Raw genomic sequence first — 18167 nt, forward strand, 5'->3', positions numbered from 1 at the left:
AACAGCATGATTTTGAACACTGTGAGTGTACCAGATCCTCAGCAACTCCAGTCTGAGCTGTATGGTAAAGTTGACTTAAATAAAAGCAAGTGAAAACCACAAATAGCTCTTTTGCTGACATCTCTTTAAGTACTTTGAGGGTTTCAGGTTTAGGTAACATGAGTACAAGAATCTGGGTGTGCCTCCTGTGACATTGGGTTCTAGTAGTCTCTGGGCAGGCCTTGGGCACCAGTGGAGACCCCAGCTCTGTGTCTTGGCTCTGGAAAGGAGGAAAAGAACAGACATCATTTGGTAGCCCACATGCTCGGTACACAATGCACCTGTCAGTCACCTTGAAGGACTTCAGAAATGTCTGGAAAGAATTTAAGAGATGTTTGAATTTAGAGGTTTGAACCAGAGAAGCACTGGTTGTTTCCTCATTTTTATCCTTCAGGTAGGATGGCATAAAAAACGCAAATATTTTGTGGTCCATTCTTTGGTGTCAAGGACAGCATCTTATACATAGAAGTTTAGAGTTTTTAATTGGTTAATTTTTGCACATAGGCATTTTTTGTGTATGTGGTGGGGGGGCATACCTGCAGCATATGGAAGTTCCCAGGCTAGGGGTCAAATTGGAGCTATACCTGCCAGCCTACACCACAGCCACAGCAACACCAGGATCTGACTCTCGTCTGTGACCTTCACCACAGATCAGGGCAACACCAGATCCTTAGCCCACTGATTAAGGCCAGGGATAGAACCCACATCCTCATGGATACTAGTCCAGTTGGTTACCACTGAGCTAGGACGGGACCTCCATATAGGCATTATTATGTATAGCTTTTGTTACTGATTTCCATTTTCAAAAAGACAACTTATTTTTGTTCTAGAATTATTTCTCTCATGTTTGAGACAAATGGACCTGGAATTGATTTGCATGAATTTGTGTGATGTTCACACTGGGAATAGTCTTGGGAGTCAAGACAGCATGATGAATCCATCAGAAATCTCATTTTTAGAAAGTATATTAAGATTTTCATAAACCTCTACTGGCAATGAGGAAACATCCTTTGTTTATAACACTGGCGAGTGAAATCATTATTTTCACTAAAATATCTCTTTAAATACATGAACATTTCTAGTCTTGAAAAAATCTCAAATTTTCAAGGATTAACTGCACAGAGTGAGCTCTCTCATTTTCTGAAGATCTTGCAGTTCTGAAGCTTAACATATACAGAGAAGGTATACTTTCATGTTCTACCCTCACCTTGACTGAGAAGAATGGAGGGAAAACATTGACTATTATAAATTGAGGCTTCTCAGGTCTGGCCAACTCTCAGATTCTGAAAAAGTTTACTATGCAAGAGGTTAAACAGTTCAAATCTTCTCCCATCAGAAAGTATTCAAGATACTGTCATTAAAGGAGTTATTTAATAGTAACTGCTCAAGTTTAAATAGTGTTTAATACATTTAAATTTCTTTTACATGCCTAATCTCAAAATGCATTGTTAAAACCTTGGTGATCTGGCTTAGCCCTCATACATCTTTGACTGGGGTTCATTGACTTTCTATGGGTAGATGTTTCAGGTTTGGATAATGTTCCCTAAGAACCCATTAAATTTACCTCATTGGTTTTAGCACACCAGTTACTCATGCTCTACATAGTGTACTTATTTATCATTATGCCATAGGTTCTTCATTAGTCTGTAAATTAATGTATGAAGGCTGTCTCTTCAGCTAGTTTATAGTGATATTGTCACATTTTCTATTCTCCCTGGATCAACATACACCTTGTACCTATTAGGGTCAATCAGTTGATAGATTGTATATATCCTTGGCTTTAGGCTTGAAATGTCCATTGTTGCTGCAGCTAACAGTATAGAATAGGCCCAGACTCAGAATCCTCCAGCACTTTATGACATTTGCCCCTGGAGCTGGTTAATTTCTCTGAGATTAAGGACTTAAAAAGAATAAACTCTCCCAGTGAGAAGACATACTCATCTGTTACGATTTTTGCTAAAGTACAAATGAGAGTTTCAACTAATTTTCTTGGCATGATTATTCTGCAAATGGATCCATTCAATTGTTACATTTCAGTTACCAATTTCAATTTTTTCAACTGTCTTAAAATTTAATCTCCACTGTTTCCAGAGAGACTATGGGGCCCACAGGACAAGGCCATTAGAACCATTTGGTCCAGAACCATCTGCTCTAGAGTCATTTGTCTCATTAAAGAGGTCCAGGAGGATATCCTGAAATCCACTTGAGATAAATCAATGCCAGAAGCAGTAATATAGTTCTGTTTTAATTAATGCCTATAGTATTATTGTGGGCATTATCCTAAGACAAGTTTATATTCTTAAATGCAAGAGGTAGAAGTGCCTAATAAGATATTGAACCTTATTCCTTCAAAGACACCTCTGGGTGTATAGAAAAATTCAGTCTGAAGCTTAACCAAGATTCTTTCCTTTTTTATGCAAAGAAAAGATTTGAAAGATTTGGAAGCAAACACTTTTTTTTTTTTTTCCCCCCGGGACAAAGCTTGGCTATATGAAAAACGAAATGTTTATAGTTTTTCTCCCAGTAATTGCCTTATAAATGTAAGATCTGATTAAATCGCTCTTGACTTTCAGTCTTCATTGGCTGTCTGTTTCCTGCAAGATAAAATTAAAATTCCTAAGTTTGGCATATTAGATCCTTTCTGATCTGTGCCAGGCACTATACTAGGCTCAACACAGGTACAATCCCATGTCATTCCTCACAAAATCCTGAGAGAATAATATCATTATCTTCATGTTAGAGTTGAGAAAACAGAGACTCAAAGAGGTTGTGTTAATCTGCTCTGCAATTAGGTGGGCACAGCTAGAAAGTCTGACACAAAACATTGTCCAACCATACTTTGCTAGCCTTTCAACTTCTTTGCAGAACTCACTTCAAAAATGCCTAGAGGAGTTCCCGTCATGGTGCAGAGGTTAATGAATCTGACTAGGAACCATGAGGTTGTGGGTTCAATCCCTGGCCTTGCTCAGTGGGTTAAGGATCCGGCATTGCCATGAGCTGTGGTGTAGGTTGCAGTCGCGGCTCAGAACCCTCGTTGCTGTGGCTCTGGCGTAGGCCGGTGGCTACGGCTCCGATTCGACCCCTAGCCTGGGAATCTCCATATGCCGTGGAAGTGGCCCTAAAAATGGCAAAAAGACAAAAAAAAAATGCCTGGAGATAAGTAGGAAGGTAGGTAGGTAGACAGACAGACAGACAGACATGTAGAAATTATATTTTGGATGTATTGGGTTAAATAGCATATATTATTCAAATTAATTTCACATGTTTATAAATGTTGCTTCTACAAAATGTTAGATCATATATGTGGCTCACTTTATATTTCTACCAGACAGCTCTAGTCTAGGTAGAAATGAATTCAGATTCCCTTTCCAGGAGGCCTCAGCTTTAGGGAAGTATGAGAAGAGAAAAACATCTCCCAAAAATGCAGAACCAATTTGCATTTATTTTCTTAATCTAAGGTTTGCTTGGGAGAGAGAGTATCTTTCTAACACATGTGGCCTGAGAACACAGCTGAACACAGAACTGTCAAGAGAACTGGCTGAAGCTTTCAAGAGCTATGATCTCCAAAGGATAGTGGGCTATGTGTCCTAGAGGAGTTTTTGATCATGTTTTTCTGTTACTGTGTGTTCAAAGCCAAGCAGTATCCACAGGGCACAAGGGTATAAAGAGCAGTGATGAATGCCCCAAATCTCCAAGTAGCAGTTTTCTGTGATAATACCCCAGTGAGGCAGAACTGCTCCTCTGACAGAATAGAACTCTGAGAAACTGGTTAGGTGTACTGTAGATGGTATTCCTACTGTAGACTTCTACTTTCCAGGACTCCCATTAAACGTGAGAACTTAATCTCCCTATGTATGTCTTACATAAAACATACAAATATATCCATGCTAAAGAAATGGCTCAAACATGATAGAAGTCTATTTTTCACTCACTTAAAATCCAAAACAAGGAGTTCATGTTGTGGCTCAGTGCATTAAGGATCCAATGCTGTCTCTGTGAGGATACGAGTTCAATCCCTGGCCTCGATCAGTGGATTAAGGATCCAGTGTTGCTGTGAGCTTTGGTGTAGGTTATAGATGTGATTTGACCCCTGGCCCAGGGAATTTCCATATGCCACAGGTGTGGCCATAAAAAGAAAAAAAAAAATCCAAAACAAGAAGTTTCAATTGATGATAGGCTCTTTTCCAGGTCATGATTCAGGGATCTTGGCTCTTTCCTTCTCTCTCTCTTTAACACATGGCTTCTATGGTCACAGTGCTCATCTTTATCAAGCTGGAAGGAAAGAATTTGAGCGCCACACTTCCATGCCTTAAAATTCATTTGTAGGCTATTTGTGAGCCTTGGCAGAAAAGGACCATTTAGTTGACGTGAACTATTTTCTCACAGAGTCTACTCTTCTTGTTCATCAAATACCAACTCTTCCACACAGAAACATTTTAGTTCTTTCCCTAAGGAAAACAATCCAAAGTTTTATTCAGCCACTATATCTGGGTCAAAGTCTGGGATAACCATGTCACATGCAGTCCTATCATTTTTTGATATTTTGAACCTCAGGCTCAGAAATTTCACTCAAAAATGGGAGTTAAACACATGCATACACACAGACATACACAGCAGCATCTTCATCATGGAGTTGTTTCTGTTTCTTTTTTAATCATCCATAATTTTGTGTGGCTGATATAACAAATTATCAAAAATTTTGTGGCATTAAACAATAAAATGTATGTAGGTATGCTTTTGGATGTTCCAGAGAAATATCCCGATCTTTATTTTTGAAAGTTCTGGAAACCAGAAATCTGAAATTAGTTTCTCTGGGCTGCAATCAAAGTGTCAGCAGGGCTTTACTCCTTCTAGAAGCTCTAGGAGAGAATCTTCTCACTGCCTCGTCCAGCTTCATTGTTGCTTACATTCATTGGCTTGTGGCTGCATCATTCTAATCTCTAATGGCTTTCTTTGATAGGTTGTGTCTATAACAATTTGAGTAAGTTCCTTGACATCATGTGGACAAATTACAATTGTCTGGTAGCTTTTCTATTGATTCAGTTGGAATCCTACTAAGGATAGCCTCAATGCAAGTTTGTATTTCCATTGCCACAGGAGGGTAGAGAGTTGCTAAAACTGCCCTCCATATTCCAGTTCCACTGTTACTCTGAACATCCCAGACCAAGCTCAAGGTCATTGCCAGAGCCAGAAGTCGGGATGAAGCATGGACAAAAGCTTTGTCTCAAGGCTTTTTGTTTGCTTGTTTTTGCTTTTTAAATAGTGTTTTCTTTTGAGGAAGCATGTATCTGGAAGGAAGAGCAAAACTGAATGATCCCTTCTTAGGAAGGTGTATCAGCTCTTCCCCTGCAGCCAAGCATCATCTCTCCAGATCAATGCACAGTACTGCTCTTCTCCCATCTTCTCCAGCTCATACCAAAATAGGAATGGGAGAGAGAATATACACAATGAAAACAAATATATTCAAGTGGCTGCTTCAAGAAGAAGTGGGCCTAAATCCTCTACTTATTCTGTGAAAATAGTGCAAATATGGTTCATTATTAACCTCTCTGAACCTCAGTCTCTTAAATCTACATGATAACAATCATCTCCTTCAGATATTTGTTGTAAAATTTCAACAGAGATACTGGAAAATGTAGAGCAAGTGCCTAACCCATAAGTACCTATTTCATGATACTAGTTCTTCATGAAAAGTTTCTAGCTTTTCTTACTTTAGCTTCCTTCCAACACCCTCCCAACTGCAACACTTCCACCCCTCTACACTTGACTGTGGCTTTCGGTATCCTGATCACTAGCTCAGGCTGCTGACATTGGACATGTTCTTTCACCCTCTCCTGCTGCCTCATCATATCCTTAGCCCTCGGCTAAAGATACTCAGGAGATGGCCTTCCTCCCAATGTTCTGTCAATTAGTTCTACCACAGTCTAGTCAATTCTACCTAGCTCCAGCCCACTTTTGTGTTAGGCCTGTGGATACCCATAACAAGAAAATCAGTGACTATTTTCTCTGGAGACTAAATGTCAAGCCAGGGAACCAAGAATGAACTGGGATCTGGTGAGTTCACATGAGTGTGTGTTTATGTGAGAGAGAGAGAGACAGAGACAGAGAGACAGAGGCAGAGAGAGAGATTGAGAGGATACGTGCAAGAAAATATAGCTGAGAGAAAGTATCATAAGATTTTTTTAATAAGTTTTGATGAAGAAATACATAAGCCAGAGGATAACTGGGAATAGACATAAATGAATGATACAGAAGGAAAAAGAAAAGAAGCCAATAGAACATGTCATTGAATTAATGTGAAAGAAGGGGGGAAAAGTCAGGAATGTAGTGCTGAAGGGAAAAATGGAATTAAAATATGTGTGTATATATATATATATATATATATTTATATATGAGAAAATATGTGTATTCAATTTTATGGAATTGTGTCATGAAAAATAAATTGCTTATTCCAAAGCTTAATAATTAGTGGTCAGGAAGAGAACTTAAGCTCTATAAGAAGCTCCTCTTGCCCAGGGGATAAGTATAGCTCCAGTTAAGTAATCTATTTATAGCAAAGGCCAGTGCCCTCAGGAGATGAAGGCTTGATTCATGATTAATGATGGTCAGTGTCCAGTCCAGTAAGCCCTGCATCTGCCCTTGACCACAATCCTTCAAGGCTGGATGCCATTGCCTTATATGGACCTCCACTGGAAAAGGGAGCATCTTTCTGGAGTCCCCACAAATACTGTAAGTGGCATCCAGCCCATGATCCAATCAGCTCACATTTAAAGGAAAGGATCTTTGTTTGATAGGAACCAGCGAGGCCTAAGAGAAACATATAAGTGCATAAACAGACTTCCTTTTTCTCTAGAAAAGAACCAGGGCTCAGTGGTGGTCTTTACATCCTCTGTAAAGGCTTCTGAGACTATCTGAGAAAGGACTTCTTTTTTGATACTAACCCCATTATCACCCTATTTGCACTTGGTGACTCACAGTAGACGAAGTGGGCATTCTGTGCCTTTATCATCAGTGGGAGAGCCAGTGACTAGCAGTCTCATCAGCCTGACTTATCCTCCTGGGATTTCTCCTGGCCATTCCCAGTGTAGCGGGGTGTTGAGATGCTAATAGAGACAAAATCACAAGAGAATTTCTTTGGTGACCAAAGGTTCTGGCTCCACACACTGCCCAGTTCCAGTGTGGAAAGCCCTTGGTCAAGTAACAATATTGGCAGCATGAACACTACTGCTATTATTATAACGATGGAATCAACACCACCCCAGGTTTCAAGCATTCTCCAAAAATTTTAACATCTGACTTGGAAACATCCCTTACTCATTGACAAAAGGCAAAAAGAAACTTCACTAACATCCTACAATGTCACAGAGAATGAATGCAGAATCAGATTTGAATATCCCACTTTCGACAAGGCATACAGCAATGCAACTCAGTCGCATGTGGAAAAAGAGAAAGCAGAAAGAGGCTCCAAGAGCAAACCTCTAGGCAAAGGCCATTTCGTCACCATTTTCCCTCTGTACCACTTTGGGTTTGGTGCTTTTTTTTTTTTTTTTTCCTTCCCCAAATTGTGTATTCAAAATATATCTTGCTTGGTTAATAGTGTCAGTGATGAATCCTGCTAATGGCAGTAGCACTAAGCCCGAGGCATTAGGAAACCCCTAATAAAGAGATTGGTTATCTATCTATCTATCTATCTATCTATCTATCTATCTATCTATCATCTTTTTAAGGCTGTACCCACGACAAAGGGAGGTTCCCAGGCTAGGGGTTGAATTGGAGCTGAAGCTGCCAGCTACTCCACAACCTCAGCAATGTGGGATCTGAGCCACAACTGAGACCTATACCACAGCTCTCAGCAATGCCGGATCCTTAACCCACTGAACAAGGCCAGGGATTGAACCCGCATCCTCATGAATACTAGTCAGGTTCATTTCCGCTGAGCCACAATAGGAACGCCAAGAAATTGGTAATTTAAAAACAGTTTTTATTTTAAGATTATAGTCGATTCACATGCAGATGTAAGAATGATATAGAGAGTTCGAGCATACTCTTTCCCCAGTTCCTCCCAGTGGTAACCTCTTACAAATAGTATCCCTGCAACACTGCATTTAAATATCAACCAGGGAGTTCCCATCGTGGTGCAGAGGAACAAATCCAACTAGGAACCATGAGGTTGTGGGTTCAATCCCTGACATCGCTCAGCAGGTCAAGGATCCGGTGTTGCCATGAGTTTGTGGTATGGGTTGCAGATGCAGCTTGGATCTGGCATAGCTGTGGCTGTGGCATATGCCGGCATCTACACCTCCAATTTGAACCCTAGCTTGGGAGCCTCCATATGTCTCGGGTGCGGCACCAAAAAGACAAAAAAAAAAAAATGTCAACCAGAATATTGATGTTGACACAACACATTGATCCTATTCAGATATATAGATTTCCCTAGTTTTACTTATACTCATTTGTGTATGTATTTAGTCCTATGTAATTTCGCCACATGTAGTTCTGTGAATCTGGCTCTACAGTCAAGATATAGAACAGTTCCACCAATACAAGGATCTCTCTCAAATTACTCAAATCAAAGGAACATTACTAATTGAGTGGCTAAGGGGAAAGTTTATAACAGAGCTACTATAAAAAGTGGAAAAAATAACCCACTTAATTCTGATCTTATAAACCAGTGACAGTTACACTTTCATAGATATGAAATTAAATAGTTTATTTTCTTCCCTTTTAATCTATCTGACAACTGTATTGAGAGATTGCACTAAATACGAAAAAAAAAAAAAAAAGTTAAGACACATGGTCCTTTAAACAGAAAGAGATAAATAAGCAATGAAACTTCAATTAAATGCTCTAATAGATAAATATACAAAGAATTAATAGAAGAAAAATATTCGATCAACTAATATTTACAGCTCCATTCAATATTCTAAGCACTAGAGAAACACAAATGTGTTAGGAAACTTGTATCTCAAGTTTCTCTGACAGAGACAATGCTGTTTTCTCCACCCACTTCTTCCCATCAAAGGAAAACCAGACCAAATGCACACAAACCAAGGAATGTAAAATGCTGGCATAGGTTACAGAGAAATGTAAAGTGTGGCAAAGCCCTATTTGGATTAGAATGATTTTCAAAGGGCAAAGAATTATGAAATTATTTGGCAAGGTGCCCATTAATCAGTCTGACACACTGAGGGAATTTTTGTATTTTTACCTCCAAAATTTCCACAAGAACATCAAATTAGTCAGAATAGACATGCTTAGATCATTCAATTAAATGAGCAAAAGTTGCCTTGGCCTTGTTATGAAGAAAATTTCAGTGTTCATACTAAAAATTAGATTGAGATTTAAATTATCTGACATATACCTGACAAATATGATGTTTGTATTTCAGAGATAACAGTGTTTACGTGAGTCTATTTCTTCTTTTAAAACTGTACTTAAAAATATCTATTTGTGGAGGATTTTTTAGTTGTATTACAGAAATACAAAGGAAAAAAATGGAGTTCCTGTTGTGGCCAGTGGATTAAGAACCTGACAGGCCCCCTCTGAGGATATGACTTCAATCCTTGCCCTTGCTCAGTGGGTTAAGGATCTGGCATTGCCACAAGCTGCAGTGTAGGTTACCAATGCAGCTCAGATCTGGTGTTATAATTCAACTCCTAGCATGGGAAATTAATTCCATTTGCTGCAGGTGCAGCCATAAAAAGAAAAAAAGGAAATGTAAACATGATACTTTATAATCAAGATGGAAAAGAGGTGTTCACACAAATCAGTGCAGTAGATATTGAAAAAAGAGTGGTTTCCATGACTCATCACAGTAGGTGGATGTTATTTAGTAAAGGTAAAACTTGAATCTGGCCCAACAGTTGGATGGGTAAAGAGCAAGGAGGAAGTGTATCCTTTGAAGAGAAAGTAGACAGTCAGGTGAGAAAATGAGCATTATTTATTCAAGAGCAGTGAGAATCCAGGCTGCTGTTGCGTGTGAAATTCATACAGGGAATGTGAGAGTGGTGGGCTCTGGGATCAGATGGCCTGGATTCAAATCCCAGATGCCCCACTTACTAGATGTATGAAGTAGGAAGTGAACTAACCTCTCTCTGCCTCACAGCTGCCATCTGTAAAATGAGGAGATAGTTGTACCCCCTTTTAGTTTTAGTGTGTTAAATGAGATCACTTGTGAAAGTTACTTCCCAGAGTGCCTTGCTTAGAAGTACTTACTATATGATGACTATCATTTTTACTATGCTACTTATGAGATAATATTTTGGCAGGCCTTAAATGTCACCTTTTAAAAAAAGTTAGATTTTTGGCATTCTTGCTGCGGATTGGCAAGAGTCTCTGGCCAGGACACAGGTTCAATCCCTAGCCTGGCATAGTGGGTTAAGGATCCAGTGTTACTGCAGCTGTGGCATAGGTTGCAACTGTGGCTTGGCTTGGATCTGATCCCTGGCTTGGGAACTCCATATTCCATTGGGCAGCCAAAAAAGAAAAAGAAAGAAAGTTAGATTTTAACCCTAGGTTTGTTCATTGTAAACAGAGCAGTAAATGGTAAGATGGAAGAAGGTCCTTAGGTTGACACCATTGAGAGAGAGTATGAATTGAGAGAAAGAATAACCTTAGGAAAAAGGAAAGTCACCTCAGCATGAAAAAAGGAGAGCCTGACTTGAAATAGAAGAAAAAGTCTTCAAAGGGAACCTCTTTGGACATAGAGATTGCTTCTACCAGAATTGAGAAGAAAGAAATGACAAAACTGGCCCTGTTTTTCAAATTCCAAAAAAATGGTATCTCATGGATTAGAATAAAAAGGAGAAGAATAATGAGTTTAATTATGGATAATTGAATTGAAAGTGAAAGTGGAAAATTCTGAGTCAGTATTCAACCATTCAACCAGAGTAGGAGTGCCAGTTGGGAAGAGATCTATCTCACATATTTATATACATTATGTTATATATACACATAAACATACATATAAATATAACATATTCATATGAATCCCATAGATATACTATATGCTATATATGTTATATGTATTTATTTACTGATTGTGTGCAGTTGGCTAGCACAGTTGTGGGGGCTGGCTAGGCAAGCCCCAAGTTCAAAGAGCAGGCATTCAGGAAGGGATTATCATAAACTGGCAGGAATCTCATGAGCTCCAGCTGAAGCTGAAGTCCGCAGGAAGGGAAGGTTTGGGGGAAGGAAAAGCAGGCAGGCCTCCTTGGCATCTCTGATCTTCAGGGGAGGCTTATTCTCTCTTTAAAGGGCTTGCACTGGATTAAGGGAACCGCCCTCCCCTACCCCAAGTCCCACCCCTACTCCAAGGATAATCTCCTGTTGATAACTCAAAATCAACTGATTAGAGGCTTTAATTAGACCTGTGAAATCCTTTCCTCAGTACTAGACTGTAGTTGGATTAAATAACTGGGAGTCTATGTATGTAGGCAACAGAATGGTGACTGCTTCCTTCCTGCCCTCCATCTCTCCTTGTGACCTATCCTAATCAGAAACATACCAGAAAGGAGTTTGGGGAATGCAGTTTCATCACCAAGCCATCTTACATTCCAATAGAGATGACCTATACGTTATGAGACAAACAGACTGAAAATGAGTTGAAGATGCAGGAAGATGATAAGGATTTGAGTTATTAGCAGAGAGGTGACAGTTGGGTTTATGAGACAGGAATTATTCATCAACAAAGGAGAGAGAGGAGTTCCTTCCATGGCGCAGTGGGTTAAGAATCCAACTGCATCAGTTTGGGTCACTGTGGGACTCACAGGTTTGATACCAGGCCCAGCACAGTGGGTTAAAGGATCCAGGCAGCACAGGTCACAGCTGCAGCTCAGATTCAGTCCCTGGCTTGGTAACGTCCATATGCCATAGGTGTAGCCATAAAATTTTTAAAAAGAAAAGGAAAGGGAGGGAGGAAGGAGGAAGAGAGAAAGAAGTAGTATCAACTTTAAGCAATGCCCACCATTAAGCTACATTAAGAACATAGATTGTAAAGAAGTAATGTAGCTAGTATGTTAGGGAGAGAACCATTAGAGATTGGAAACAGAGAAGAAAAGAGCACATATATTGTTAAATCACAATCCTGTGTAAAACATCTAATGGATCCCCATTGCCTCCAGAAAATAAACAGTACATACTGAAATTGTTATCCAAGGCCAGTCAAGGGTTATCCAAGGGTCACCAAATGACCCCATCCAGTTTTCTATCATCACCTTCAGACACTTCTCCATACTCATGACCCCTCTTCTCTAACCACATCAGACTGTAGCTATTTCCCAGCTCCAACTTTCATGCTTTGCTTCATGTCTTGAAAAGCCCTTCCTCCTCATTTTTAGCTACCACTAATTTTTTTTTTGTCTCTTATCCTTTTTAGGGCCACACCCGAAGCATATGGAGGTCCCCAGGCCAAGGGTCCAATTGGAGCTGTTGTTGCCAGACTACACCAGAGCCACAGCAACGCCAGATCCGAGCCATGTCTGCCGCCTACACCATAGCTCATGGCAATGCCGGATTGTTAACCTACTGAGCAAGGCCAGGGATCGAACCAACAACCTCATGGTTCCTAGTTGGATTCGTTTCTGCTGTGCCATGACAGGGAACTCCATCTACAACTGATTTTAAGTAATCTATTAGACTATATACCTATCCTATTCATAAATAAGAATGTTGTGTATTCTTCTGCTCATTATTCTATAAATATTACATTCCATGATTTTACTCAATTTTCAATATTTCAGGGGTATGATTATGTCATATTTATATTTGATCCCTAACCTATAGCACAGTGCTTGGCTAATAGCAGATATTTATTGCACATGAAAGAATGAATCAATTATTGAATAAATCAATACATTAAAATATTTAACAGTGGTCCTATGGAAATGATGAGTCCATCCCCCCCCCATTTTTTTTATAACTCAGAGACTTGAGAAATTGGTTAGGTATGAAAAAGCAAATCTTCACTTATTCATACACTCATTCATTTGTTTGAAAAAATGTAAGCTATCCTATTGAGAGGCACAATAGAAAAGATATTTGGTGGAAGACCTGGCTTCACATTGTTCCTCAGTTGTCACCTTAACTGTCAAAGAAAGACTGCTTGTTAACAAGAAAATGGAAACCTCAAGCTGCCTTTCAAGTTCCTCCAAAAGGGCACTGAATTTGAAATGTGAGAAAAGTGTGGACTGTGTTCAGGTGAGGGAATTGAGGTGATGTGAGAGCACAGACCTCCACATGAAGACTCAGTGGATCTGGGTTTTTGAGGCTGATCACAAGGGACATGCACAGCAAGCCCCAGAAATGTCCAGAAACAATGTCCAGCTGACAGCCTCTTCTCATCTTTATGCCCGCAATTCAGAGAATATTAACAAACTTCATGCTGATGACTAGATGCCCAGAGGAACCTCTCAAAGGCAGTCACAGTCAGAAGGAAGTGATCCTAAGTTGCTGCTTACAGGTTGTTCTGTGTCAGCCATCCCTTCTTGTGGCACTTTCTTGTGCCCAGTCATAGTCTGTTCTAAGTGCTACTAATTACCCAGAATTTTATACATTTTATTTTAGCTGACAGTAATGTTGAGATCCTGGCCATCACGTCCTTTTGCTGTCCTTGTCTATTTGCTATCAAAATGGAGTGGAGAAAAATGAAGGGATGCCCTGTGGATCACCGAGGTACCAAATATCTTCTTCCCTGCTCTACCGTGGTGGAGCAGCCTACCTCCTCCTAACTTCCTACTAAGGTTGTGTTTCCTTGCCTTGCTTGCTGGTCTCTTGGAAAGGACCTTGAAGGGACTGGGTGACAGCCATACCTTAAAGTTTAGTAAAACTCTGTCTGTGTCTGTCCCCTTATAGAAGTATTCCTCCTTTGGGAAACAAGACCTCCAGTTTTGATCCAATCACAATATGGGCCTTCTATATTTTTTCTTGATCAATTTCAGGCAGGTCCAAGATTATTTTAAAATTGCAAGTCTAATGAAAGCAAGAAATGGAAATTAATTAAGGAAACTCTAGAATCTAGTCGGTGGTGGTGTAGGTGATTCAGCAAGAAGAAGCCGGAGATCTGGCTCTGCCACCTACTGTCAGTGTGAGTATGGACGAGTTACTAAACCTTGGTTTAGTCCATTACTAAACAGAGTCCACACTATTTACTTAACAGGATTATTGTAAGAATGAAATTAGGTAATTGCATAAAAGAGGCTACACGGTAGAGACATTCAATACAACAATGCTGGGCCCTTCCATTTTGCTTCCTAAAACGACCCAGGGATTTCTCAGCTTGTTATTCAGCTTCATCTATTCTCCCCTGTAGCTCTTCCTTTCTTAATTATGATCCAGAGTGACCTCTGGAAAAGATAACCTAGGAAACCACAAAACAAATATAGGAGTGTTTAAATTTTCTTAGTAATAAAAATAGCCAGAGTGACTGGTCTTTCTCAAGAGTCCTTGATGCATGACTAAGAGAATTTTGAAATGCCTTTTAAGTTTTCCTACTAGGGATACAGATCAGATATTTTCCCAGCATCCCACTATTTTTTTTTTATTTTTACAAGTTTTATTGAAGTATAGTTGATTTACAGATGGTGATATTTTCTGTTATATAGCAAAGTGATTCAGTTACACACATACACATATCCACTCTTTCTCCAATTCTTTTCCCATATAGGTTATCACAGAATATTGGGTAGAGTTCCCTGTGCTATACAGTAAGTCCCCATTGACCATCCATTCCATATACAATAGTGTACACAAGTCAATACCAAATGCCCAGTCCCATTCCTTCCCCCTCCCCCAGCGACCCACTTCTCTCTTCCAGAGAAGCAGGCCCTTTCTCAGGATTTTCCAAGCCTTCTTTATGCAACTATCTTTGGAGATGAACTAATCTCCTTATAGTGCTGAAACTTGATTTGCATACATTTCCATAATGAGGGCCATGATGACAGTGAAGGCATAGATGTGTAGATTCATATATACATAATAAAGGGTTGCTTGTTGAAGATAGAGCAAAAGTGAGAGTGAGAAATCTAGAAAGCTACTGTAAGGGGTTGGCTGGGAGAGAAGGGGGAAAGAGGAAGCTCTAGGTGCTGAGGAGTTTTCTATGTTGATGGAATAGGTAGTGTAAACTGGTGATGCAACTGACACTACCTAGTGGTTAAGAACATTGGCCTTGAGATTATATCCCAGCTTTGCTCTACACCTAGGCACACCTCTGAAACTTTCTATGCTTTGATTTCCTCATCTATAAAATGGACACAATGTTAGTACTGGCTTTATAGAGTTGCTAAGATGAGTAAATGAGATGATGAATTGTTAAGTGCTTTGCATGTTGCCAAGCACAAGGTGAGTATTCATTACATGGAAGCTATTGTTCTTTGTTAATGGAACTTTCTTTTGCCTTCCAAAAGAAAAAAAAAAAAAAAAAAAATCCCATACTGGATTTGATTCTTTCAGAGCAAAACAAACTTCCCCATTTTGAAGTTTCTCACTACTAGCACATCAGTGGGGTGCTTATTGCACTCAACATCCACTTCTACCCTTTCTTGTACCAGCTTGTGTCTAGAAGGCTAAAAAAGACATTTCACAGACTATTTTGCACAGCAGGTTCTGGATATGACATAATAAAGGGGTTCATTTAGTATAGGGACAGCACAAAGGGGTCAGCCTCCTCATGCTGTGGCGATATCAAGCAGGAGGAGGAGAGGAGGAACATTTTTGGAGGCTGGACTTTGTGTTCCAGGACCAGGTGACTGACTGATCTGTGAGTGTTACGCAGTTATGGCAGTAGCAACAGTGGAAGCAGCAAAAGAAGCTCTTTCCAGATTTCAGCATTGCTTTGGTGATGCTACCTTTAAGCAACTGTCCTTGCTCTTCAGGCCCTTCCAAAGATTTGCAGGCGCTTGCTACACCGTATGAAACTCATTTGCCAAATACCTGGAGATATTTCTAGTTATTTAGCACTGGACTCTGAATGATACACCACCTGTCTGAGCTCTTTCAATGCCTTTTACTTCATTTGCTGTGGAAGTTGGATACTTTAGATGAAATGGCTTATGGCCTATTTATTGACTACTGTGTGTAAGCAAATGATAGGCATTGTGATAAGAGACAACAAGACAAACAAAAACCAAAAACCAATAAGCATGAAAATCCTATCCCTCCTTTTGCAAAAATTTGCAGAAATAAGGCAGCAGACACATTAAAAGACTTTCATGGAGTTCCCGGCATGGTGCAGTGGTTAAAGAATCTGACTAGGAACCGTGAGGTTGCGGGTTTGATCCCTGACCTCTTGCAGTGACTTAAGGGTCTGGCATTGCTGTGAGCTGTGGTGTGGGTGCAGACGCAGCTCAGATCCCGCGTTGCTGTGGCTCTGGCGTAGGCTGGTGGCTACAGCTCCAATTAGACCCGTAGCCTGGGAACCTCCAAATGTCGTGGGAAGTGGCTCAAGAAAAGGCAAAAAGACAAAAAAGAAAAAAAAAGACTTTTGTATTTTGACTGAACCATTTGTCTTTATATTAGCCTTTGGGATAATCAAAAATTTCAGTTCACAATGGGCCACTCCTATGGATATAATTCGGTCCATGAGAGTGAGAGTGCCTACCTGACAGGGTCATTGTCAGTATATTTCAGATTGTTTTGCTTTTTTGATCACAAACCTGTATATTTGGATATGTAGAGATACATATTGACAGATTATGGATATGGCGATATCTATAATCTATCAATCTATATTATGGAGATATAGATATCTATATAGATATGGAGATAAATATATATAATTATAGATATCTAGAAATCTATATTTGTATCTCCTCTGACCCTATCTATCTATATCTCCATAGATATTTGAATTGTTATTAGTCTGAAACAGGCTGCAGTCACCAGCAGGAGAGTTAGACCTTCAGGCAGCTGAGGCAAAGGGGGCTCAGACCTTTGCATCCTCTCATCAAACAATCACTAAGTGTTGACTCTCCCTGGGTAGTGGGTGTAACCTTGAATGAGGCAGCCCCCTCTGTTGAAAGTCAGTTTCTAAAATGGTTCTAAGTTGTGAGCAGTCAGCAAGCAACACTTCTAATAAGTTGGAAATGCACACTTCAAACATAAAGGGGGCATCTGGATATCTACAACTATCCACCCTTTTGCTTCCCATTTCAGCCCATCTGGCAATAATTTCTCAATGATGCTGATATATCTATATTTCTGGGGAAATGGCAGATATCATGGCTACAACTGAAATTCACCTTCCTTACTACCCATTCTAGATTCTCCACCCTTGACTGGCACTTGTTGTTTACATGGTGGAGTGACCCAGACCTTATTCCTAAGAGGTGTGAGCCCTGGTCACCATGTCCTTCTGCTGCTCTTGTCCATTTACTGTCAAAATGAGGCAGCAGAAAACCAAGAGATGCCCAGTGCATGATGTAGGTGCTGAATGTTTTCTTCCTTGACTGTACTTTGGTAGAGCAGCCCTACTTCTTCCTAACAATCAGGTTCACTTACTTCTACTAAGATTGTAATTCCTTTCTTTGACTATTTGTCCCTTGACCAAGGAGCACAAAGTGATTGAGTAGCAACTCTACCTTAAGGTTAAGGAAAATTCTTGTGTTGCCTGCTGGAAATGTTTCTTCTCTGGGAAACATGACCTCCAGACCCACAAAACCTAAAGTTGGAGTGAAAGAAAGCATAGATTCTTCAAGTGGGTCACTGGGAGTAGGGGGAAGCCGAGTTAGTCTTCCTTCTACCATCTATTTCCAAAATCCATGTGTTTTCCTTTCCAGTAATATGACACCATACCATGACCCTTGACTTAATGTATATACTTCTTCCTCATCTCTAAGCTGCCAGCAGAGTTGTATCTTCACAGGGATAGTCCATAGCTCTATCAGGCCAGATGTTTCTGGGTACTGTGGCTTGTGATGGATCTGGTAGATCCTGTGGTCCTAAGTGTAGTAATTAGCAGTGCTGGTATTTAATCTAATTCAGCCCAACAAATAAAACACATTTCATGGTCATTTTGTCACTGCTGAACCTCTGTGCTATAAAATAGACTTCCTAATTTTTTGCTATGTGATAGTGAATCCCATGTTGGTGGATCAAACTCTGTTTCTTTGAATAGTAGTCCTGGATGAGGACCT

At 39.9% G+C, this 18167-nt stretch overlaps 1 long non-coding RNA gene across 1 annotated transcript in view; it reads right to left on the reverse strand.

Annotated features, from left to right (window-relative positions):
• LOC102162931 overlaps positions 106–18167 on the reverse strand; it is a 78620-nt gene continuing 60558 nt past the window's right edge. Inside the window, exon 3 of the long non-coding RNA XR_002345558.1 lies at positions 106–259. This is a non-coding gene — a long non-coding RNA (uncharacterized LOC102162931). The remainder of the gene's footprint in view (positions 260–18167) is intronic.

This window comes from Sus scrofa, chromosome 1 (assembly GCF_000003025.6).
Source record: "Sus scrofa isolate TJ Tabasco breed Duroc chromosome 1, Sscrofa11.1, whole genome shotgun sequence".
NCBI lineage: Eukaryota > Metazoa > Chordata > Mammalia > Artiodactyla > Suidae > Sus > Sus scrofa.